The sequence below is a fragment of the Amblyomma maculatum genome, chromosome 11 (genome assembly GCF_055883805.1).
Source record: "Amblyomma maculatum isolate TAMU_Amacu chromosome 11, ASM5588380v1, whole genome shotgun sequence".
Lineage (NCBI taxonomy): Eukaryota > Metazoa > Arthropoda > Arachnida > Ixodida > Ixodidae > Amblyomma > Amblyomma maculatum.
The window spans coordinates 161,289,936-161,317,138 of NC_139354.1; the positions used below are offsets into that span (position 1 = coordinate 161,289,936).

The 27,203-nt window shown below is 44.8% G+C and overlaps 1 long non-coding RNA gene across 1 annotated transcript; it reads right to left on the reverse strand.

Moving 5' to 3' along the window:
• Positions 1-10,695: 10,695 nt before the first annotated feature.
• LOC146175307 (uncharacterized) lies at positions 10,696-20,576 on the reverse strand. The gene is made up of 3 exons (XR_014701930.1): positions 20,509-20,576; positions 19,682-19,789; positions 10,696-10,762 (listed from the first exon to the last, which is right to left on the reverse strand). It is a non-coding gene; the product is annotated as an uncharacterized LOC146175307 (long non-coding RNA).
• Between the last annotated feature and the right edge of the window lie 6,627 nt (positions 20,577-27,203).

Below are 27,203 nucleotides of genomic sequence, written 5' to 3' on the forward strand. Positions count from 1 at the left end.
AAGTGCCTTGGTGTTCACCTCACTAATGGCTTAACATTGTCTTGCCTTGTAAGCCATGTAACTAATTACTCTAATAGAACTGTTGGATACCTCTATCGTAACCTACCCATGGCTGGCACCTTCTTGTGTAAAATTACTAGATTACAAAATCCTTGTGTGATCACAACTTTAATATGCCAATGATATAGTTGATCCACACTACTGTAACTTTACTGAACCTTATGAGCCTGTTCAAAACCATGCCACCAGTTTCATTCCCTCGAATACTCCTTCAGCATCTCTGCCATGAAATCTCTGTAACAGTCTCTGTTCTCGTCACTGTACTTCATGCCCCTGCCTTTATCACAAGCTTTTCATACAAGACCTCATGGCAGTCGTCTCGGCTAACCTGTGTATAGAACACCTTGCACAGGTCATCGTAAAAGTGGCGTTTCACCGCATGCCCGCACCACTACATTTCATGAGTCATTCTTCGCAAGCACTGTTCACAACTGCAATCATCCCTCATCAGTGATCCTGTAAGCTTCAATACTGCCATCGAAGAACCTGTCTAATCATAGCCATGTATACCACTAGCCTGTCGCCATTTATCACTGTGCACAAGCCCATTCCTTCTGTAAAGTCTTGCATTAGGACCTCTGAGGTATCAATAAACACATAAATAAAAGCATGGTTGATAAAGATTCCTTACAATATAGGAACTGTGATTATGTTCGGCAGGAATATTTATATATATGTAACTGGATCATGTTGAACGGTGTTAAGCTTGAGCTTGGCACAATTGTCTTTCCTGTGATATTAAACTTAGAAATTAGGATACTGAGTGATAACACTGACATGGTGGCTTGCCTTTTGAACTTAGAATGAACTTAGAATTTAGAATTTGATTGCAGTATTCCTTTCTTTGCATTCATCCTAAATGCAGGGGTGGAAGTGCTGCTTCATTCTGCTCCAGCCTGCTTTCCCTCCTCCAAAATTGCTCCAACTCGACTGCATCAATGTTCTGACATTAAATTTAGTGGAGCACGGCTTTGCCGCACAGTGGGCCATTACTGGTATTGACAGCAAGAACCGCAATCCGAGACAATTAAGTTAAGCGACTATGAGAAGCGCAGCTGGGCAATGGTCTGTTATGAGTTCTGTACACAGGGTATGTGGCTGGTGTAGTCAAAACAATGGCAACACACCGGTAGCAGAGGTGTAATGCATCTCACCCGAGCCTAATACGTATAAAATTTTAATATTACTTTTAGTATGCAGCATAATGTTTGCTTATAAGCAAATTTGAGGAATTCGTTACGGAAAATGTTCTGTGCACTTGATATAGCACCTACTCCTGGCCTTTTGAATCGCCTGTGGTGAGGGAAATGAGATCAGCGAGTGAAGCAGGCGCACCAAACTACTATGAGGTAGCGAAGCACTGGAAGTGGTAGACGAATATGTGTACTTAGGACAGGTAGTAACCGCAGATCTAGATCATGAAAGGGAAATAACTAGAAGAATAAGATTGGGATGGAGTGGATTTGGTAAGTATTCTCAGATTATGACTAGTATCTTACCGGTATTGCTCAAGAGGAAGGTATACAGCAGTTGCATCTTACACTTACTCACCTATGGAGCTGAAACATGGAGGCTAACGAAAAGGGTTCTATTTAAGTTGAGGACAATGCAGATGACTATGGAATGAAAAATGGTAGGTGTAATGTTAAAAAATAGGAAGCACATAGAGTGAGTTAGAGAAATAACTTGAGTTAATTACATTCTAGTGGAAATCAAAAGATGAAGTGGGCATGGGCAGGGCATGTAATACGTAGAGAGGACAACCGATGTTCGCTTAGGGTAATAAACGATTCCAAGGGAAGCAAATCGCCGCAGGGGACAGCAGAAAGTTAGGTGAGCGGATGAGGTTAAAAATTTTGCAGGAGTAAAGTGGATGCAGCTAGCACAGGTAGAGGAGTATGGGAGAGGCCTTCACCCTGCAGTTGATATAGTCTGGCCGATGATGACTACGAGCCATTAGAAACTTGTCCAGCTGCAACAAACTACATGATTTGTTTGTAGCGATTCTGCTGTGAATACAAGCAGGTGCTTCACCATCTAGCCTGTCATGCCTACGACAGACAAAAGCACACTTGGAACTCTTATGGAGGTGATGCCACTTAGGTGCCAGTCACTAAATGTGTTTTCAAAAGTGTTGGAAAGTCATACAGGGCCTATCGCCAGTGTGTTAAAACTAAGATAGCTCAAGCAATAATTTGAGCAGCCACAGAGGGCCATAAAGTAATGAATTTGAAGGGGAAAAAGGCTATACTTAAAGTGCCACCTATCTTCCCTGAAGGCGTTACTGGCCAGTACCCAGAAATTTATCGGTACAGGCGCAGGATCAAAAAGAATATGCACAATATAGAAAGCAGAAATGTGCTGTTCATTGATGTGAACTTCAAACTAGTGGTAATACTTGAGCGCATCAAAGTTGTAAAGTCCACCTTTCAATCTCACAAAACAGTATAAATCTCTTAGTTAAACGATCTTCAATTATGAAGTGTAGAAGGCAGCATTCCATTTGCTGCTATTTAACCCTTTGACTGGTTTTGCCGTACAGGTGCTGCGGCTGCATGCCGTTCCGCGGTGTTTTTGCAGTACGGGTATTGCGCTAAACGCATAGCGTTTCAAATAGTTCGACACTGGAGGTGATTTTTTTTTTTTTTTTCGGAATATTCGACAGTCAAAGAGTTAAGTGAGGAAGCTAGAATTCTATTATTAAAAGAGAGTCTAAAATCTTGCTCCAAGACATAATGTGATTGCTCCGAAACTCTAGTTTTATTGCTTCAAGGCTGCTCCGAAGTTACTTTATTACTGCTCCCTGAGCTGTTCTAAAATGCTTGAGCCTGCTTCCACCTGTGTAAATATGATTACTTTCTTCCTCTGTACGGCGCTTCAACCAAGAAAAAGCTCGGTTATAATTTCTTTTCCGTGTTTTTTTGTTTGTGTGACTAAACTATTTAAATTAATATTCTGCCTTAAGGTCTAAACCAACTTAATAATCTCCTTAATAATAAGCGAAGCATATAAGCAGAAGGAGCGATCACTTTCACTTTGACATTGGATGTTGCAGAAATTCAAGTTCATCATGGTTGACAGCAAAGTCTTATTCATTGTAATAAATTTATGGCTGTATCAATACTTGTGCATGTTACTTTTGGAATGAGGTCTTTGAGATTGAGATAGATGTGGTCAGAGGTAGGGAGATGAACACAGCACTGACTGTCAACTGAGGTTTATTGGAAAACAGAGGAATTTATGCACATTTTCATAACATGTGACTCAGCCGAAGTTAAAACGTCATATACACGTATACCAGTTTTCTCTCCTAACAAAGCACTGACAAAAAAAAAAAAATAACAATAAACAAGAAATCACAAAAATCCAAAACGCAAGTGAAGTAGTATACACCATGAGCAAGCACATGCCTCACTGCTAAACATTCGATGAAGACAAATGAAAAAGCCAGGTTGAGCTGTATATGGGTTTCCGTTGTCAAAATATAAAGTATGAATGAGCAGGATTAAGTCGTGTCGTTAGCCTTAAAAACCACCAGATATAGAACCGAAAACTGCCATACAAGAAAAGATATAACATACTAAGCGTTTTGAGTAAGCCTACGCTACTTACAGGATCTCAAGTTCTTTTTCACTGAGCATTATCAAAGGTGCACTGACGCACAAGCCCTTTTTCTGTTTGATGACTCTTGCCTCCAGAATCTCTCTTGTAATCTGCTTGTTGCTTCTACCAATAATCTTTGTTTTGTGAAGCCCAGTGCTTAAAGTCTGGCTCAATCGGAGGGAGTCTGTAGTGATTCGAGCATTGGTGGAAAGGGAAATAAAGAGAGAAAGTGGCTGGTTGCCTGTTTTGCAAATCGTTTTATACAAAGGGGAGAAACCATTACTTTTCTCCATCTCTGGTTTTTATTAATACTCAATGTGAAAATGTTGAAACGGTAGAGAAAAAATCTTCCAATTACACCACTGACAAGAACAAAACAATGGTTACCTGGTTTGTATTCTTACAGTCCTCATGCTTGAATTCAAGCTTGTGGGGATCTCGGACCCCTCTTAAATATTACGGGAGGGGGGGGGGGGGTGGGGGTCTCTGACACACCCCCTGGCTTTAAGCCCTGTAGAAGCCAGGGCATACAACCTGTGCACCTGCTGCAGTGCAAAGCAATGTTTCCTTTGCAGATGTTTCTTTTTTGCAAGTTTTTCATAGGTATAATTGTGTTCTCAGAGCCGTTCATTGAGGCATCTACCCATTTGTCCAATGTAACATTTCCCACAGCTTAATGGGATCTCATACACCACACCTGTGCTGCAGGGTACAAATAAAGTCTGGTGTTCTATGCTACATGCGCGTCGCTGCACACCACAAGTTTGAGTGATCCTACAAAGCTTCGATAACTTTTCCGAAGCTGTAAAAACTACTTCGATATTTACTTTTTTACCTATTCGTTTCAAATCATGCGATATGCTGTGCAGATAGGGTATTGCAACCAGATTTTGTTGTTGTATTCTGTCCACTGTGTTAGGCATAGTTTCCTTGCTGTTTGTTTTCATTTTTTTATAGGTTCCTTCAGCAACTGAGATGACACCATGTTCCGGATAGCCGGCTTCTTTCAACCTGTCAATTTGATGAATGAAGCTGCTTTCCAGGCATTTTCGAGATTATCTCATTCTTCTTTTGACTCCTCTTCCTTTCTTCTGTCACTAAATCTCATGTCAAACGTAAAATGGGAACAAATTTTCTCACCATCCCGGCACATTTCATTTTCCTCACTTTTGTTTCCCAACCTGGTGGGCTTGACTAGTCTTGCATCAGCTGACGGACTGGTTGGCCTTGGTGACCCGTACTCAGGACATTCTCGGTGCCTAATACTCCGTGTCGTTAAAGTTTCTTCCTCCTTCTCCCAGTGCATTTCTTTCTTTACTGTATCCACCTAAAGCATCTTGTCCCAACTATATCTCTCATTTGCATTAACCTAGAACACTGCTTTTCCTTTGCACCATTGCCATTCAGTCCCCCATTTATCTTGACTCTCCTCCTTTTAATTGGTGTACCTGGCTGGAGTCCTCCATGTCGAAGTGACAGATGGCCCTGGTTCTACAAGTTGCAAACCTCTTTGGCACTCATTTTTGTAGCCAAATAAAATTTATTACTACTACTTCTACTAGGTCTTGAAGTACAGTTTAAAGAGTTGAGGAAAGGTCTACAGGGACCAGCATAGCTGAAAGCGAAACTTAAAAAACACAATTAGACCTTAAACGTGGGTCATTTTATTTTGCAGTTCATAACTTATATTTTGGATAGTTCCAAAGAAGCTCTGAATGGTCGCTTTTGATCGTGCTTCTATACCTTAACATTTCTAACTGAAGGTATGAATGCATTCTAGAAAAGAAAGCAAAAGCTTCAGGGCTAGGCTTTTTTTGTGCTTCTAAGTGTTGAAATTTTTTAGAAAAATTTGGCATTGGCAGAACAGCCAAGTTGAGTATTAAATTTGGGTAAAATGAATTCTGCTTTAACCATACACTCTAAAATTGCCCAGTACTCTTGCTGAATTTTGGGGGTGCTATTAAAATCACTTGTTTTGACATTTCAAAAGCCTTTTTCTGTTTCTTCTTTGGCTGCATATACTGCAGCTAAGTCTCTTGATTTTAAGCGAGTATCTCAATTTTAAGGCACTTTTGATGACTCAGTACTCGTGCCTTTTCCTTTCTTAGAAATTTTTGCCTCAAATTCAAGTTAGTTTTTTATTTCATACAAAGAGCAAGCAGCCACAGTTAAGCAATTACTGTAAGTGTCTTGATGAGCTGGCCCATCAGGTGATGAGGAATGCTTTGTATATACTGATTCACTAAATGAGAAGCATGGGCATGTTCAACTCAAATAAAATTAGCTACCTTTTCTTAATCTTCAAAAAGCATTTGATACAGTGACCCTTAAGATTTTAACTACCGAACTGAACTACTTAATTGTCTTCTGCTGTCCATTTATTGCTATTCTTATGAATTTTTGCATCAGATTAAACAACCAAATCAAACCTGGTGATAATGTATCAGTAAAGGGGGTTGTAAAGGGTGGGGTTTATTCCATCTCCCATACTTTTTTCCTTAATTTAATAGCACAAGACTCAAAATTTAAACTTCCACGAGTTTGTCCTTCTAGAATGAACAAATTATGTCACTAAGTGTTCTGACAATGCAATTTCAGTGAATAAGAATCTGTTGGCACCATGCAGGGGGTCATGTCGACGCCCATGTCAGTATCTATATCAGTGTAAACTTTCCCAAAACATAATTCTAATGGCGTATTTAACGCAAGAAATTTTTATGCGCGGGCTAAATTGAAACCACTGTGATGATCGAGCGCGTACCTGGCCATAACCTTCTCTATTTTTTCGACCTGGCTCTCTTATGAGCCCGTTTCATATGTGCGGGTATACCTTGCTCTCGAAGCTTGCCGTCCCTCCTGTGCGCTAAGAAGGAGCAAGTGACAACTTCGGAGCAGTACGCTGCCATCTACGCTACCTGCTCGGGTAGTTCCGGCCGTACACAGGCGAAACCGAAACTATACAGCGGTTGAGCGCAAATCGCCACGCTAGTCATGCATGCTGCATACGCGCCACGCACCGCCGCGGGTGTCACTTCTTTCATAATGTTCGGGAGCGCCCGGGAGGAATGGCTAGCGAAGCGATCGTACAACGTACACCCGTACATATATATGCCGCGCGCACTAAATTATCCTCGACCGAGAGGTTTCGTTTTCTGCCATACGCGGCCTAAATTCGTGTGCTAAAAGCGGGGACGATAATGGTGTTTCCAAAATTTAAAAGACTGATATAGATATTATAATTGCGACCTCAGCAAACCTATAGCTGTTAGTAAATGAGGCGCTAGTGCGCATGACTAGTTAAAAAGTATTATCAGTTATATACCAGCGCCTGCTTAATTAATTGTTATCGCACCGCATACACGGGCACAATTAAAAGCCTCCAGCCAAACCAACCCGTGAAACTGCATGTTAATTCTGCAATGCCCGCAGTCCCGGCATAGTTTCTTTTTTCACGACTCGCACCCGCAGCAGCGGAGGCTGCAACGAATTGCATGCCGCCCGTAAGCGTGTACGTGGCGTCGATCGGCATTGCAGTGCACCGTTGTGATCATTTAAGAGCCAACAGATCCCGTACGTCTTTGTTGGCCAGCGTGTATAAACGAACTGTCTGGCGACTCGAGCAGGGTAAGCCATGCTAATTCGACCAGGAGGCGACTTCGTGCCAGGAATTGCATGGTTGCGATTTTATAGGAAGTCGAGATTGAATTGCGATGTCCCAGTGGAAGCTAGGTGGAACGGGACTGCATGGCCATGTCACAAAAACGTAGCAGCCGCGGGCAAAACCAAGCACCCAACAACGCAACAGTGCCTTCTCCCTCCCCCGCTGTGCTGGTGCAGTTGACGTACTCGACTTCTGTGTCCAAGGGTGTGGGATTCAATCCTGACTGGGGTGACTGCTTTTCAATGGGAGCGAATACTAACAAAGGCGCCCGCGTGTACTGCGCGGTACGGTAAAAACCCAGCCAGATGGTCGAAATTCTCGGAGCCTTCCACTATATACGGCGTATCTCACAGCCTGGTCGAGTTGCTTCGGGACCTCATAAACCAAACCAAACTATCTTTTGCAGTGCAGTTTAATTCGTCCCCCACGTACCCACCTCGCATACACAGCATATGTAACGCGACTCATTCGAACATTTGACCTCGAGAGCTATTATTCGAACTGAAGTGGAAGCGCGAATTTTCATGTGGCACTTGATCTCAGTGCGTGGTTATGCATATGTTTGTTGTGAACATAAAATATGGAAAAATAAGTAAATTCTTTTACTATATATTTTGCGCGGCCGGATTTACAAGCAATGGTACATCCAGCAGCCAAATGACCGTGTATATCGAACAATTTGTTTAAATTATTCCATGGTCGTCTCTATAACAAATCCAATGCGTAAGATGTGCATCAGAGTGCATCGCCGAACTTTCTTCCTCTGATGTGCTCTTTATTCGCTTCGCTGGTTACGCGACTGCCATAGGGCTGCGCTATAAACTGAACTCGATAAAATATTTTAATTATGTGCTCAATTAGTAGAGCTGGGCTTACCTGCTTAGTACAATAATCAGCGAAAATTGATGTCCATTAGCAACCAAACTGGAAAGAGGGTTGAATCCGTGCCGCGGAGGGCGTGGCGTCGCTGGGAGAATCGACGGCGACGATGCGCCGGCCGACAGCTTCCAGTCGATGACCAGATGCATAGCATGCTCGGTCTGTAGAGGTGACCGCTGCACAAGTGCTGCCGATATTTTACGTCGCAGTTGACAAGGTTGGTTGGTTAACCAACCAGTCGACAAGGAAGAAGTGAAAGGGATGAAGTTGACTTACGTTTCACTCTCTCCAGGCGTTTTAATTGAGCAGTGGCTCGTTCATGTTTGGTGTCAGCGCTGCGTTTTCATTTTTAGTATCAATCAAGCATGCAGCTCGATCAGAACACTGTTAATTGTGCTTGAGGGAGTATGTATGACAAACACTAAGTGACGACTAGATATATCAAATTTTCTTTATTAAAAATAGTAGCTGGCAGGGCTCTTATCTGCAGGTATACGTAAAGCCTGATAGCATCTGGTTTAAGCACCCTTCCATATATATTTCATGGAAATCAGGTTAAGCCTAGCTGAGTCCACTTAGAAAGGTACCCTCTCGCAAAACGTGGCTTGCCAGTGCGAAAGCACGAAGGTGCTGTATAGAAACTAGCAAATGTCGTCCTTGCATGATGGAAACTGGCAGCTTGAAATATGAAATCTATGTGTGCCAGGAGGAATTCTATGTAATATTAAGCATTGCAATACTTTGCTTGAAAGCATATGCTTTTTTTTTTGCTCATTAGTTTCATTCACAGTGCACATGGGGTGTCCATTCAGAGACATCTACTCTATTTTCCTTTTCCAAAAGCTTGCTTTGTCCCTGACAGAGTACTGCCAAATTTTTCACTTTTTTAGGCTAAGAAATTTCTCACTGCAAAATTGGAAAGTGTACCAAGCAATTAAGTAAGGCAACAATGCTATGCTTCAGAATACTCAGGCTACTAGAGGCATTAAGCTGAAGGTTTCATCATTAAAATCTTGTCAAACATGAGGATAGTCCGAAACTGAATTGATAAACTACTGAAGTTAATACTGCATTTATGGTTCCAAAAATGGCTGGGATCACACGTGCATGCTGATGGTACAGTGTTGCAACTTTTGCTGCTATACGTACCTTAATACTATTTCTCAATCTTTTGGAACGCTGTCATCTTGACAATGCTATTTTTTTAACTGCTGATTTTACTTACAATTACTGTGCCTAAAGGTTAAAGGTGTGGGAAAGGTTATACCAGAAACTGAAATACACCTAAATTGAGCAAATGCAACAAATATTTCGGGGGCACTTCTGCACCGCTGTTAAGGAAAACATGCCACAGCATTTACGACTCCTGTATTCTCATCCCTGTACATTTAGTTGGCTACTTGTTGACTCACCAATCTTAGTTTGCGCTTTTATCACACATACCAATTTGTAAGTTTACTAATTATCACATGTGAATGAACTCCCAACTCACACATCTGACTTGGGATTCTGAAAGGCAATGAGTTTTTCTCATGTCAAAGGAGCCGCTTGGGTAGGCAGCTGGACCATACCATGGTCCCCACATCACCCAGACCAATCCATCCGGTCATACCATCTGCCAGTCATCCTTGTCGCTCAAATTGCCTTTTTTGGTAAATATGACCTTTTAATGCAATCACATTAAATTAGGCGAGGGCTTCAACTATTGTTACATGTAAAGAATTACTGCACACGCTTTTTTTTATGCCCTTTTATTATGCTGCCTCACCATTCCAATAGCATAGAGGCACAGCAATAGCGTATTGAGAGGGTATCCAAGGTTAGAATCTCATTGCTGCAAGCATGTCACCTCGCTATTGAACACAATTCACTTTGAAGGGCCAAGATTACAATATTTTAGTAAAGTGATTAGCACTGCCAAATGTTCGAGCATTACATGAGGCGACAGTATGGGTGCATCCCACAGACAAGGGCATTGCAATTAAGTTGCTGCTCATCTGCAAAATATTGAATTAAACCACTCTTCTGCAATTCAACAAACACCGCCCACTTTGCCTTTCCATCACCAGGCCCCGTCTGCAGTTCCAAGCATCTTCATTGGGCTTACCTCTAAATATTGTCTACGAAAGATATCTGTGAACTTTTCTTACTTCACTGGTTTTGCAGATTATTTCCTGTCTCAAAAGGAATAACAGAAATACATGGGGTTCTACGACTCATACAGTAAATACTTACCTTTCTAGGTAGGCTACAAAAGGGAAGTAATGCAGAAGGTAGGCAGTCTAAACATAAATGAGTGTGTCAACATGGTGTTTTGGCACTGGAGTGTTTATTACTCCAATCATGTGCGTTATTAATGAATGAAAAGGCACATAGGTAGGAATACTTTATTTTGACACAGAAGCTATGGCCAACGTGTGTAAGCGAAGTGCAGACTTGTGAGTACACTGTTGAGACAGTAGCACAGGGAGCAGTCAACTTGGGCCAGGGAATGCCATGCTTTGAAAGGTGGGCAGCTGTTGTGATCTCTCGACTAGCATCAGTCACGTGCAGGATCGGCTGTCATGGGGAGAAGAAACAAAAGTATGCAAGCTCAGAAATTCAGAGACGTACTAAATTTATATAAAAAGATAACAGGACTGCAGACTATGCAGCAGCTCATATATTCTAATAGTGGATTTGCATATGGTCACTACACCCTCAAAAAGGAAAAGCACAAATGCTGAATTCATGACTCGTCAAAGGAACCAGACCAAAAAGAAAAGTGTGCACCATGTAGCATAGCTCAAGAATGAGAAAAGCCAAAACAGCGAAAAGGTTACCCTAAGTAAGGCCAGTACTAGTGCTCTCTGCATGCGTGCGACAATGTATCACTGCAGTGCACATGCACAGCAGAAATGGACACCGTGGGTGGTAAAGAATTTATATGAAATTATCAACACTGGCCGCAGACATCAGAACAGACCGGTGATTGTGCTTTGGTGTAACGCAAGCGTGCGGGCTTTGTTTGGTAGGTTGTGAAGCATATAAATAAACGTTGAGACATCTTGAAAACCATGTGTGCACATTTTCATTTGCTGCTGCATCCAAGAAGTTTCACTTGCACTGTTCATTAGACGACATGCGTTGCTCTCGAATTGTGGCGTTTGTCGACTACACAGCATGATTCCAGAATCGCGACTAATTCAGCTGTGGACTTTTCATTTTCTAAACTTGCGAAATCCTTCCTATGGGCTGTGAAAAAGAATGAGGAACTGTTCCACCCAAATGTAGTCGCTCGCACATGAAGCAGGCACAAGTCATTTTGTGCCAAACAGTAGTTTCCATACAAGTAACAAGAAGTTCTCTAGCTATGTGACAGGACCATAGCTATTTACTTTGAGGGTGGCCACAGCAAACAGGCAACAACCACAAGATGGCCAAATCCCTCACTGAACTGCAGCACCACAACAGTTGCTACAATGCCAGCATCATAAAACCTCTGGCTGTCTTTGATATACAGTCCTCATCACAAATACAACAGCTCATGTTGTTAAGGAGGCTGTCCATGAGCATCTTACTTCTCAAAGCAGCTGAAAGTATTGCAAACTGAGACCAACACTTGACTAAGTGCAGTAGCAGCACTACTAAGATTCAGTGTGTTAATGGAGTATAGACACCCTGAAACAGATAAGACAAAAATCAATTATAGATTATTTAGCGGTTGAAGATAAAAATCAGGTGATGATCTGTACAGAGTACTGTCTTGCATGTCGTTAACAAGCAAAATGCGACCAAGATTAGGTGCATATGCTCCTGTAAGATGAAGTACTGCACTGGCCTAGCCCAAGCAGTGCGAGTACCTCCAGTCAAAACGCTTTCAAGTGCCATCATCCATGAGATGGTTGCCCAATAGCAATCGGAATTTTCATAATGCTGCGTTCCTTATCTTCAGCCAGCATTTTTCACTCTTCCCAATGGATGCAACCCTCCCCAAAACTACAAATTGAAGACATCAATTCAGTCATGCAGAACTGTTAATAATGACCTGAACCACAAACCAACTTGGAGAGGTAGAAGCAGGCTCGAGCACTTTGAAGCTATAAAACTGAAGTTTTGAAGCATTCAAATTGTTTTGGAGCACGTTTCTAAAGTCAAATGATTTTATTAGCTGAATATTTTATACCTGACATACCAAAATAACCTATTTGATTCCTTTTTATTCAAAGATCAATGAATTGCTGAAAATATAAGACTAACAGCCAAAACATGTACAGATATTTAAAATAACACAAACAACCTTAGAAACAATTTGGAACAAACTAGCAGAAAATGCAATGCTTGTTTCCATACTTGATGCCCGAACGATAAGTTCGACTAAAAACATGACTATTTTAGCCTGAGATATGTGGACTATACCACTATGATGTGCTCAAGCACCACTGGACTAGTTCGGAGTTCACATCAATAGGCAGCACATTTCCACTCCCTATCGTGTGCATATAATTTTTTTTATCCATGCCTGTTCTGATAAAATTTCCAAGGCACTGGTCAGCAATCCCTTCAGTGAGGATAGACTGCACTCAAGGGTAGCCCTTTCCCCCTTCAGATACCCTACTCCATGGCCTTCTGTCAGTGGCTTCTCACGTTTTCGCTTGAGTGGCACCCGAGCTTAATTTTAACACGTTAATGATGGGCCCTGCATGCCTGCCCAACACTTGTGACATTTCTAATGATTGACACCTTCATGGTGTCACACCCATAATACTGTATGTTTTTGTCTGACGTATGTTTGACAAGCTTATTATTAACAAAGAAGTTCAATGAAATAGATCTACGACTGCCAGAAACGAGGCTCATGCTGGTCTGGCTTATGGGATTTCGGTAAGATGTGTTGTCGGCCTAGCGCTCGTCCTGTACCCTGTCTTGTGTGTGTTTTTGTTCGCGCTACTATAAGATGTCTGAAGTACTGCACCAACTAGGTAGCGCTCGTCCTGTACCCTGTCTTGTGTGTGTTTTTGTTCGCGCTACTATAAGATGTTATGGGATTTAACGTCCCAAAGCAACACAGGCTATGAGAGGCTCATGCTCTTCTATTTAGCAGAAAAGGAAAAATATATAAACGCTCTGTTACGACACAGGTATGCAAACCAACAGAATGAAATTGAGGAAGCATATAATTAACTAAAAAAAAAAAGTCTGCATTGGTGATGAACGGTAATTAGTAGTGTATCTACTGTCAAATGAAAAATAACTCATTGCAAACTAGAAAAACAAAAACAAGAAACATGCCACCGTTGAGGTCCGAGACCTGCACATTATGCATCCCATGCTTTACAAACTAGCTACAATGATGGCTGTGAAATCTTTTCAAGCTATTTATGTTGCATGTATCCCAACATAGACAGCGTTCACCAGTGCTCAACTAAACCGCAGCAGCAGACGTGGGAATGCCCTGTAAATACAGCAACAAGGTTAACAACTGGGCGAATTGGTAACCATTCATTTTAAGCCAGCCAAAAGACTAGACACAGAGAAGCCAGCCTCATCTCGTTAGCTTCTATTCCCTGTCTTGTTTTTTGGCTGGTTTAAAATAAAATACAGCAAGTGCCAAGTAGACCATGTGGAGTGTGGTGTCTGAAGGGTTGTGTATGAACGAGCCGCGCCGGCGCGCCACTGCTTGTAGTGTGCCCAACCTCCGACAGGCAGCGAGACTCACGGATTCGGGCAGTACGGCCAGTGTGACTCTTTCGTCTTCCCACGACAACTCTAAACTGTTAGAAATTCGCTGAAAAAGAATGTATTAGTTTAGGCTGTTTACAGTCTCCAAACACACCACGAAATATGTCAGCTGTATTGCATTTCGCTTCTGCTTAAGGGGGGACATGGCCCTTAAGATTATTTTCCAATTTTTGACCAAATTTGATAAAACCTGGCATTCTGATTCAGTTTCTTGCACTGATTTCAAACATGTAACCATTTTTCCAGCTGCCCAATCAGAATACCAGGTTTTATCAAATTTGTTGAAAAACGTAGGAAAAATAGCTTTAAGAGCCATGTCCCCTTTAAAAGCAACCAGTTTGGCCATGATTTCAATTCGTGAGATCGCATTCAATTAGAATGAAAAAAAAAAATTGTCATCGGACTTCTTGCGAGGATGCTTTAATATTTAGACACCGTGTGCAGCAAAATATAACTGATTAAAATTTCGAGGAAACGCAAAGTAGCCAATAGCGTGCGTATGTAGCCTTCACGCCATGCCAAAACTGCCGTTCGTCAAGCGTAGGTACCACCTCCGTCAAAGAAAGAGAAAGCCAATATTCTTCTCGATTTAATTATCTGTGAACTGGAGGCGACGGCGGTAGACAAAAGACAAGAAGCTCAGGCGGCATGCCCGCCCTGTGGTGTGCGAGAGGTGCTGTTATATAATAGCTCACAACAGCACTGCTGCCAGGGCCGGCACGTGTTCTGGCTGCAATGCTCTTCACTGAGGCGTGTCCCCCCGCCCTCAATTTCCTCTGTCGAGAAAGATGGCGCCGCTGCGGCAGCAAGACTGTATCTGTGGCTGAGGCGTCATGAGTGTTGAACACCAACCTTGAAAAAGATAGCACCTCACCAAGCGTTCGAATGTTGGCCCTTCCCAGTGGTTTGTATGAGGTTTCCAGTTCCTAGCCTCCAGTGGTATATAAAACTGACCATATGAGAAAGCGCCTTATCGCAGACCAGCCTCATCTGGCGCTACTCTAATTTATTAGGCGAACTCCCCGCTGCACCACACCAGCATAACCCGCACATGGCATTTTACGCTTTAAAACATGCAAGAGCGGTGTCTGACTGCTGCTCTTTAGTCACCGAGGGGAGTAATTTCATATATTCGTTTGTATCGTTCAATGTGGCCGGCGCGCGCCTAATTGTTTACGACACTGATTGACTATTTAAAAATTGCTCATTAAAGATTTATCTTATTTCATCGTCAAGGAGATTTCTAAACTCTATCGAGCCTTTGCGGCTATTTCAGTTATGAGACGTTCCAATCAACAGATTAAAATGAAAACCATACCCACATTTGGTTTTGAATTTTCTCATGTGGAGAAAAAAAAAAAAGTGTACATGACGCCAAAAAAAACAACAAAAGGGCTATGTCTCTGGAGCAATGGTCCCAAACCGGCTCAAAGTGTGAGGACGCCGTAGCAGAGGCGTCCGGATCACTTCGGCCACCTGGGATTCTTCAATGAAACTGCCATCGTCAAGTATATGCCTGCCATGCTTTCAGCTTCGACCAAAATGCTGTCTCCCAATTAGGATCAGACTAGGGTATCCCAGCTCAGTACTCGAGAGCTTTAATGACTAAGCCACCGCGGTGCCGTAATAAGTAAATAAATAAGCTAAGAAGACTAAACTTCTTTCTCGGAGCGTATCATGGTCATTTCATCCATTTCACTGCAGCGACGCCGCGAATGTGTATTTTACTCCGACAAAGTGACTATAAAGGACATCGGCCCTCTGTGTACAAACCCGAATCCGGCTCAGACCCGTACGTTTAAGCCCACCCCGAGTACAGCAAAAATGTTCATGTGTCGGCCCAGACGGCCCGTGGGTTGAGCCGCACCCAGCTTTTGGGCCTGTCCATGCCCACGCAGTGTCGTGTGAAGCGCGTGCTACCTTCAGCTGACGCTTCTACATAAGGTTTGACGATCTTCTATTTTTTCGGTTCCTGGGGTTGCCTTTCAGTGGTTCGCTTTCTACTTTTCGATGTCTGAAAGGTAGGCAAGCAGGCAGAGAATATAGTGGGGACCGCTTCCTTTGCAAGCAACGCTTTGCAGCATATGCCCATTTAACTCTGTCGTCCATGTTTTGGACACAAACCTGGGCTCGAAGTGCCCCTCACAAACAGTGACAGTACAGCTTCTTTGCATGCCTTGGCATGCCGGCCACCATAGCTGAAGTCGTTCGACATCTTTTCGCACCGAAGAAAGCTGACATTTTTCATTGCAGAATATGTAGCCTGTATTGCAGCGGTGAACAATGCACTTTTTTCCACATTACATTACATTACAACTTAGAATATACCATGATCGAAGAAAGGCGTGGAGCGGGGGCGTCAGCGAGATAAACAAAATGCGCACCGATGCAAGTTGAGAACTGACTGGCAATCTTGCGGCGCCAGTTAAGTTTGCGGGCTTCGCCCAGAAGGAGATTCCGAAGCAGCGGCCAAGGTCAAGGGGCAGCTTGACGCGGGCTGATTTATGACGGTCACGCAGGCGACCGCTTCTCGGAAGTGAGCCCAGAACACACGGCAGCGGGCGACGCTGCCGGCTCTGTCCGTCCCGCGACGGAGGCAGAGCAGTGCAAGTGGAAGGCACAGCATAAGCGCATTGGTTGTGGGTTCGGCGCTAACTGCTGTGTCTCCCGGTTCGAGTGGAGAGGGCGCAGAGGCCATAAATCCCGAAACGCGGCGTAACACGGGCCTGGGGAGAACGCGCTGTTGACATGTCTTCATGGGAAGGCGCCTGTACGTCCCTTTGAATCCGCCGCCCGTGCGCAACCAAACAAGGGCAGGGATCGGAATGTTTGGGCCTCAGGTTTGCGTGTGTGTGTCTATGTGTGTGTTTTCGGAAGTGTAACCGTCGACGCCGTTTGTCTTTGCGACTGCTTGGCACCTCTTGCGTGGGAGGATTTTGGAGAGGCAGAAATCACAGATGTATGTGTTTGTGTGCGCAACCACTCGCCGCGTAGTGCATGCTTTGTGTTTGTATTACTTAACATGCATAAGAGAGGGGTATATATGTGGCACAGCGATTGGCCAGCCCATTTTGAAGGACTGCATGTTATTGGCCACAGAGTGACTAGTCGTTGATTGGTTAACGGACTAGACTCGAATTTTGAGCGCTAAGGAAGGAGCGTTGGGACAGTCGGGCTCGGAGGACGGTTGGGCTCAGACGAGGGCAGACGGGTTGTTCGAGGAGGGAGGCTAGGCTGACGGAGGTCTCAAGGGACTCCGGCCTTAAGTGTAGCAGAAGGCCAAGGTCTGATTCTGCTAGCCTCTGACCTCCGATCGTGCACCCAGTTGCGGTTAGCCCTCTATGTTTTGATATCACATCTGACGACGTTATTGTAAATAGTTTGTAAACAAGTGTAAATAAATGTGTGCAGTCGAGAAGAGAAGTCCTCATCTCCGCACCGCAATGTGTTGCTGAGCTACGGACGCAGCGGTGGTCACCAACACCACTCGGTACGAGCGAAGGCAGAAGAAACAGCAAGAAGCACCTGTGTATAGGGAAGCCCATCTATTCCCCACGCCTTTGCCCGAAGAGTTTAACTGCACCCAGCGAACCCGCGGCCACCAACAGTCAACGCAGTCTCTCGACAGCCTACGGAAATCGGAGCATCAGTATTGTCACTTACTGTTCGGTGCGGAGCGGCCCGTTCACACACTTCTAACACCATGATGCGGAGGTTGTGGGTCCGGGCTGACCAGTGGCACATAGTAGCTTTTTGCTAAACAATTACCTTTCAGACAAACTCATTATGAATTATCCATTGACCCCCCCGCCATTATGGGCATAGAGCAGGGAGTCTCAAACTCATATTGCTATGTGGGTTGCATTGAGAAAGCTTTTTCTCTCATGACCCAGGAGCCAGAAATCAACAAAACAACAGGAAACAAAGTACAATAAATAACAATAAAATGAACAAAAATAAGCAAAACTTCGTTTTGTCAGACCAAGCCCTCCTATTATTGCAAAAGAAAAGCCGCTTCAGGATCGCTCGGAGAGGGTACTGAAATGGTACACCTGTTAATAAATACTACCACACTTATAATCCTCAAAAAACAACTTGGAAATAAAAGAGAAGGCAAGGATGTCTGGTTCCTTGCTTTGAAGGCATAGTGATGTCAAATAAAAGTTCACGCAGATTAAGTCGTCAACGCCTTTTAAAAAATGAATGCATACTAACTGGTACAAAGTCCGAGTTTATTTTAGTTGAAAATTAGGGCTGGTGGTAATGCTTTCAAAAATGTCAGCTGAAAAGTTTGAGCTGGCGGACTGCATCACGCAGCTCCGCGGGCCGTGCGCCAAGGCCCCTGGCATAAAAGGATAATCTTTGATGAGCGGAAAGAAAGTGTTCGATGTTGGCGAGAAGATAGTGGATGGAGTGGAGAGGCTGCATTCCCCCTTCTCAGCAAGGGAAACTAGAATGCTTCTTTGCTCGTCAAGTGAAGAGGATATACTTTAGGCAGGCATTGCCTCTGCTACGAAATGGGCACCACCCTAGGCAGTGTACACCTGGCCAATGTTTTAACAGTACCACGTGACCGTCGACTGCCCGGCACTGCTGCGCCGGAAGATGCAGGAGTGCGAGGGCGTGCTCACAATTCTTGATGCTGCAGTGAACCTCGTTTGCTACGCTGCTTTGATCAATGTGAAGCAACCCTGCCACAATTGGCTGGTAGGCATGTCGGTGCCCGGAGAAGCTGTCATTGTTTGTTTTTAGCCGCAATAGTATCTGCATATCATGCGAATAGTATCTCCAAAGAACACACATTTCCAATAAAAAATCCAACTTTCCCCATAACTCTTGCCATCGATACTTTCATTGCTTGGAAAAAAAAAAAAAAAAGAAAAAAAAAATACGAGACAGTATTTGCAAATAGAACCAGGGACAAGTGTAAAATTTGGAACGTTACAAGCTTGCACAGATTTAATCCACAAGCACATAGCAGAGCGCGCTCAGAACTCCGATATGAAACTAGATTCAAGGGGTTGCTGCCAACGGAGCAGAACAGCCAAGTAGACAACACTCGCTGAAGCAGCATGATTACATCTCCCTGCTTGTTACCTCTCCTGATTTCCACTTTGTTTCTGCTCGGACAGTCGATGCTCGAGCTATACTGTTAAAGAATAGGCAGGGTGTATATTCTGTGCTGCTTGCCCTGCAAGCCATTGATGCCAATCTTGCAGACCTCATTTTATCTTTCACAGTGGTTTCCAAAGCTATAAAGTTCTTGCAGGAACTTTGTCACACACACACACACACACACACACACACACACACACACACACACACACACACACGCACACACGCACGCACACACACACACACACAAAAAAAAAAAAGCAACACAACCGACCTGTGCAGGAATATCATTTGTTAAAGAAGGCAGCTTTGCCAGTTTTTCACAGCGAATTGAGAAGACAATATAGCGTGGTTTGATCTTCCATCTTGCGCAAACATTTGTTTGTTTTTGGAGCTAGTCTGGTTTTCTTAGTCTGAATCAACTGTTACATTGCACACTGTTTGCAATGCATTAATTGCAACTGAGAAAGAAAGGCTGCAAACTACAAGCTGGACACTGCAACTGCAGGAATGCTTGCTTGTTTGATTCATTCATGCACTCTATGCAAACTGGGGACCTGTGCCCAAGCATGTTCCCCATGTAAAACAAATGACCAGTTGCCGTGGCACAGCAATTGTTTTGAAATTAAGTACAGGGCTCACCTTGTGGCGTTTGAGCATATGCTGTCTCCGCCTTTCATAGTCCCATTTGTTCAGCCTCAGCAATCAGCAAGTACATGCTAGACTCCAAAACACATACCAGGAAGGTCCCTGCGTACCAAATATTAGACGTCAGCTTATAAGCGATCTTCACACACACAAAACAAATTGAATTTAAAACAAGTACATGTTGATGCACTTTAAACACAAGGCGAAATCGCTTACCTCACCGTAATCAGAAAGCGGCCCTGCATACATTTGACCGTGCGCAGTCATAAAATGAGGTATGAAATCATTACACCGCGTCATAGCAACGAGGGCCACACAAAATGATAGTATGTCGCACAAATGGTTAGTACGTCGTGGTGCATCGAAACAAAAGCTTCCCACAAAGGCCTGTGTGATCCTCGCCTTTCCTGCTTCTACGCGTTGTTTTGTCATGTCCTAGTACCTCCTAAAGTCCCTCTATCAGCTCAGAGACGTTACAATCATTAACTATTCACCCAGACAGGTGCGGAAAGTACCCAAGTTTCCCGCCCTTTTCAAGCGCACGCAAGACTGATAGTCAGGCGTGCTTTACATGACGTGAGATTTTCGCGCGGTTGGCCTAATAAACGGTATTTAACCGCATGTTCCTTAGTGTCGAACTGCGTTGAGCTTTCGATTGAGACCTTCGATAATACACCTTTGGGGCGTTCGGGCCCACTGCCGGCCAAGCAGGCTCAATGGTCAACAGAACATTCGGGCGCACGGACGTGGACGGACAGTGGGCAATGACTCAATACATGCATACTGAAGTATCTTAAGAATAGAAAAAATTGCTTACGTACCGTACAACACGAGAGCACACGGCTGACACGGCGACACAGCTCTCCCGCCTCCCACCATAAAAGACGACCAAGCATTTTGCTACTAAAAGCAACACAAAACCCACAAAACAATAGCCGGATGTGACGTTTTTCTTAAACCGGATAATACGTCATGGGTTGCAGCAAGCATTTGGCTCCTGCAACCCGGTTGCAGGAAGCATTCCGCTGCTGCAACCGGGTCGCAGCAGACGGCGCCTTTATGCGCCATATTCGCCTTCCCCTGGCTGCGCCATATTGTCTTTCTGATTGGCTCTGAAAAGAGTCACGTGCTTCAAACTTGTGGCGCGAAATTATCAGTTGAGGCAAGCACTTTTAGCGGTTACGTCAAAATGACGTAGCCGTGAAAATTGATTTCAACCGGAGCTATCCTTGTTGCCTGGATGACAAATACGAATGATTTTGGAGTGGAAACAAAGTTACTGATGGTGGTTTGGAGAACACTTACGCTCGATTAACCAATGTGATGAAAATAATGGCATACTGGGAAGGAGCGGATGCTCAAATTTGATTGGCTGGAGCTATGTCACGTGAAACACGTGATACGCAAGCATATTTAGATTACGTCAAATTGACGCGTCATGACGTAACTGATGTGCCGCCATTACCGAAAATGCTGACGTTTGGCCGCCATAATTTCGCCGAGTGGCGAGGTGCCCGAATTATGCTAATGAGACTATGGCTATAGTGCCTAGAATATACTGGCTAGTGTGCCGTGCGGAGGGCTCTCTCAATGGGAGGAGGTGTCCGCGCCGGCGATGCCTTCCAACTTTGGCCGCCAGGGGCGCTGCTCAGCGTAAAGGTGCCGTCGACGCCGTCGGCCGCCGGCGCGCCCTTGATTTGCCGCAGCTGCGCTGGCCGAGCCATCAGTGGGTTCGAGCGCTTTGGACGCGTCTACGCTGTTCTTTTGTTTTAGTCGTTCTGTTTCTTGCATTCATATGAGATAATTAAATTTGCAACGACTAATGATGCTAAAAATAAAGCATCAGGGCAGGGAAAATACATGTTTCGTGTCGCTCTGTCGGAGTGGCTACCGCTCGAATCAGGACTAGGTTTCTATGTTCGGTGGGTGTCCATCGGACCCTGCGCAGCTTGCGTAGTGGAAGCGGCTGATTAAAAGACAGGACCGCAAGTTGACTTCAACGTGTGTTGTCTGCGAAAAATATTTTGAGGAGAGCTACATCGAGAGAACGTTCAAAGTGACAGTAAACGGAATCGTCAACGAGCTCGCTAGAGATAGACCACGAATTAAGCCCGAAACCGTGCCAATGCTATTCGACCATTATCCGAACCATCTTCTGCCTAAGAAGACATCGAAAAGAAAGTTGAGGAACCTCTGTGACCAACCGGCCGCTAAACGACAAAAAACGCAGTGCCGTAATGCCAGTGGTGCAGACGACAGCCATGCACGCACCGTCAAGGATGTTTGACAATGCTTCCAAGGAGCTGGCAGCAGAAGAGCCGAGCGAGAACTCATGCCCGCAGCAGCAGACGTGCAGCTTTGAGCCTCGGGATCCGTTTGACTCAGTTTACATACCTGCAACTTGGACCAAATTAACCGAAGCACCTGCTGGATCTGTAGCCTACGCGCGTTATCGAGCCTAAAAAAAAAGAAAGAAAAAGAACTTTGTCACTTTGTACATAGAAAAAGTGATAACTTTTGGAAGCCTGAACGCAGTTCTGTGCACACTACAGTGTATATTGTCGGAAAAGAAAAAACAAGCGCGTACAATACAACAATATCTAAAGCTGAAGATAGAGCTATATAGGCAGAGTGCACTGGAGGGTCTTTGTTCCGAATGTGGCCTGCAACCAGCTGATTCAGGAAGCACATATCATTCATGGGAATATACTTTGCAGAAAAAGTGTCGCTTGACCGTCAACTCTGAAGGGGTTAGCTGCGCTTAATGCAAATACCAGCGGAGGCTTACACAAGATGCGCAGAAAGAAGGAAAAAGCATGCAACTAGCCAAATAAATGCCGCAACATTTCTCGCGCTCTGAAAAGAGCTAAGAGAAAACTGGCATGGAGCGCAGAACAAGTGGCTTCATTGAAAGCGCAAAATGAGGACAATTGTGACCGTACAACCGCTCGGCTGCTGAAACCGCGAAGCCGAAACTGGTGAAGAAAGTAAAATTAATTATAAATTACTTAGCGGTGGTAAGCGAGAAACCACGTGGATAATTATACAGGAATATCTAGCGCATCATTAGCAAGTGAAAAAAATAAATACCACCAAAAATTGGTATCAGACTACTTTAAAATTATTGCGGTGTCATATGTGCGGCCTTTCTCCAAAACCTTTAGCGGTGCATTTCTATATTTTTACTTGTTTATTGTTGCTGCGCCTTTTTGCTCAAATTTTACTATATTGTAGACTTTGTAAAAAAAAAAAAAAAGAGTAAGTGATACAATCACCACTTTTGTTTCTTGCCTTTCCTTCTGTTACAAAAGAAAGCGCGCCGCATAATAATCATTGATGTATGAAGCAACAATTAAGTGACTTCCTAATAAAACAAATGAATAAAGAGTACCAACAAAAACTGAAGTCAGATTCAGACTGCTTGTGTTTATTGTCGAATGCGATCTTTGAAAACATGCGCGCGTGCAATATATGTTACGAAAAAGTAAGATCGCCCTTCTTTTCTGTAGCATATATGTGACGCTATAAAACGTCCCTAACCTCATATATATCACCTTAGCAATAAGCATGACTGAATTGCAGAAACTTCGACGTAACCTATCCGAAAGCATGAGGCCCGTATACGTATTGACGTTCGTAGCACTTGACTGCGGCATCGCGATATACCATGGACCATAAGAAAAGACCGAAGAGTAAATAAAATTCAAAGTTGGATTAATGAACAGTGTAAAATATTAAGGGTATTTTCTGATACCTGTGTCACACGGACAATGACAGTCGTCGTCGATCCGTACCGGGTTAGATCGCGATTGAGAATATAGTTGCCATAATTCGGGACAACCACCTGGATATGAGCTGACTGAGCGCTCACTCAGAAGGAAGATAGATACGATACGCTACATCCGCGATCGCGATGCGTGGATCGCAATCGAGTGGCTCTAGATCAAATAAAATCGTCATCGGAATATTTCACAGCAATATATTGAATCCGGCCCGGACTCGATCGTTTAATCAAAGATAACAAACTATTGCAACCAACGTGTCAACTTAGGTGGTTTTCTCAAATTTCTTCTCTCGCTGGATATCAGGAAGTCAATATGTGTTCTGCTTAATACCTTATCCGGTTCAGCTGAATAAATAAAACAGATATATAGCAGACATGGACCAGACAGTATTTGTTAAACGCTTCCTCGAGCGCTATTTGAGCGTATAATTTTCTCCGCACAGTACTAGGACGGTATGAATGTCTTCCACCAAGACTGTTTTTAGACACAAAGTGTGCTTAAACGGTCGAGAGACAGGTTTCGCAGTGAAAAGCGCAGCGCGCTATCCGGACCTATATGCCGCCTATGCTGCTGAGGCCGCGAACGCGGAGCGATAGCTGATGATGATGATGATGATGATGATGCGTTGTGGCTGCACCCTTTGTATCGGGTGGGCTCAGTAATGTGCCCTAGCCGGGTGAAATAGAAAAACTGAGAGAGAGAGAAATGAGAAGGGATAGGGTAAAGCTGCTATGAACACCGTCAGCGTCTAGTTATTGTCCACCACATACGAAGCCGGGCTTTCGTCGTCCGGATGGCGCCACTGTGCTGTCCGCGTTCGGCCGATTCAAAACCCAGTGTGCGCGGTAGCGTGGTGTCCTCTGCCGGCTGGGGCAATAGTTTCGCGCAACGGAGAATGATGTGCTCCGCCGTCTCGTCCGCGCTCCCACATGCCCTGCAAATCGCCGCCTGCGCTTCTGGGGAGGTGTCAAAGTGACGGCGGTAGGTCAAAGTGCGGAGTGCCCCCGCCCGTGCCTCGAACAGGAGCGTGCTACCGACGCTGTTGTCGTAGAGCGGCTCCGTTGATATTGCTGCTTTGTGCTCTAGGTACAGCGTCTTCTTCTGTGCTGAGGCATTCCACATGGTGGTCTCCGCTTGGCGTACTTGCGTCCGTACGGCAGTTTTGTACTCAGCGGCCTCCGCTGTACCGTTCGACCAGAAGCCGTATTTCCGGCGCAGGGACTGTACACGGGTACACCATCGCGTGCGGATGCCCTTTAGGTGTACATAGCGGAACACCTTCCGTGCCCAGCGGATGTCCTTCATGGTGCGTAGGCGCGCCTCATATGAGATTTTGCTGTGAGCTTCGCGGGCTTCAAAGGTCGACCATCCCATGTCGCCCTGGATCGCCTCAACAGCAACTCGACCGTGACAGCCAAGCGCTATCCGGCCCACTTCGCGCTGTCCGAGTGTAGCTAGATGTTCTGCACACACTGTTAACAGCCGCTGCAGCTGCGCCTCGGTTTCAGCCAACAACACAATATCGTCCGCAAATGCCAGTGCTGGCAACGTCCACATTTCCGGGAGACCTGCCCACAGAAAGGGGAGTGGGAAGCCTATACCACAATCGAGTAGCAATTGTTCTACTTCGGACGTGTACAGCATGTAAATGAGTGGGGATAGGGGGCATCCCTGCTTTAGGCCCCGTCGGACGGCGACTGGTTGCGATGTGCTGCCATGAAGGCTGGCCACCACTGTGTTGTCTGTGTATATAGGGCCTGGTGCGCTGCAGCTTTGGCCGAACATGTGGCGCCGTCTGGGAGGCGCCGCTGTAAAAGGCGGCTGTCTGGATCCGCAACCGTGGGTAGCGCGGACGCTGTGTTCCGATTTCTTTTTGGTTCCTCGTAAGAATAAAAAATAAACAGCGACTGAAACAAGGGCCTGTACTTACTTAGTCATTTCGAATCTCATATCGCACCCATTACTTTTCGTTTCGGCTGCGCATTTCCCACTTTTCTTTTTTTGTACAGTACTTGACGCTAGGTTTCTTTCAAGCATGCACGAGCGATCGATTGTTTGTATCGAGCGCGCAACACGCGAAAAACACACACACAAAAGAAAGGGTCTTTTTTTTTTTTTACTTCTGGACCCAACTCGAGCTCTAAAAGTTGTAACAACTACTAAAAGTTGTAACCAGCGCTGGCAGGTCTTCGGACACGGCCTGTGTTGTAGAGAGCGTGGAGCCTTCCTGCCCAACGGGAGCTTTTTTTTTTTCTAACGACATCCTAATAATAGTTTCCAGCTGTTCTCGGTGCTCGATTTTGGGAAGCCTAGCCTGACGTAGAAGACGTAGAAGCACGACATGGAGAGCGAAGCACATTGCAGGAGTGCGCGCTTTCTGACTTTACACACGTTCTGGCTCCCCGCAAAGAGAAAACGTCCTTTTAAACGAACAGCTCGATCTTCTGTTGAGTTTATGGGTGTCATAATAGTTATTAAAAAAAACGTCGGGATCGGCAATCGAAAATCAAGTTTTTTTTTTTTTTGCGGTTTCCTTGGAAATCATACGATAGCGATGTGTCGCATCGTTAACAGTGGCACCCGGCCTTGCAGATGCAACTGGCATCCGTGATATTGCATGGGTTTGCCAACAACTACATACAAAAAAATGAATTACATATGCGGTGAAGAGACGCCGAAAGGGCCGAATAAAACTTACCTTCAAGCTGACGTCGTAGAAGGCGGTTTTCATCTCGTTAGCGCATTTTCTGAAGATATCCGAGGATCCTTCTGCACTGTGAAGTTCCCCGCGCACTCCACGCACGTGCTGGCTTCGTACAGTTTTTGACCGCGCACCAAGCAGTTATTCTTAAATTAAATCTCAACATTCCCGATCACGCGAAATCCCCCGAACAGCACGCGCTGTGGAGCTTGCTCAGCCATGGCTGTTTTTCCGCGCACTGAACCGTCACCACTTATTTCGACGCATCGAGTAGAAAATAAAAACTACGGTAGAACTGCCGAGCGCCGAAAAAGCACGTGCACGCAAGGCCCAACGCCTTAGGGTACATCTCCATGTACAGCCTGCTCGTCCCGTCCTGGGGAAAACGTGATTTTTTTTTTTTTTTTTTTAAGAGCCTTTCTATTGACCAACGGAGCTCAGCTCTCGGCTCTCGCTTCTGGGGGGTCTAGCATGCCGTTTCCACATACACTGCCACCGAGGGGAAAAGCCAGTGCTTCGCATTGCACACTGGCTGCGTTTTTGTTTTAGTTATGTCTTTACTTTCAAAGTGCCATATTGTTCGGGTTCCGAATTCCTACTTCAAAGGAAAAAAAAAAAAAAGCCGTAGAGCCGCCAGCAGTAGCGCTCGCGCGCCGACGATGCGCTGCGCCCAAAGCGCCGGCGGCCTTCTCCCAGACGGCATGAATGGGTAGCGGCTTTCATCGCTTTGCTTTTGGTTTATTTTTCAACACACACACATGGTACATGTGTCTGTTATGTACGCGTGTGACACGAGGCAGGAAATGACCGACAAAAGTTTTCTTCTCACAAGGTTTCTGCCGAGAAGAGTAGACTTCGCGTTCACTCCGCCGCCTCTCTCCGAGGAGCAGACATACCACATATGGGTGCGCCGGCGGAAGGTGGCGCTACTTGTTCCGGAGCAGTGGCGCCTCCATACCAGCGCACTAGGCCAGCAGGTTAGTCCACTCCTGCGGCATACCCAACTCCTTCATTCGGCGTAGCTATTAGT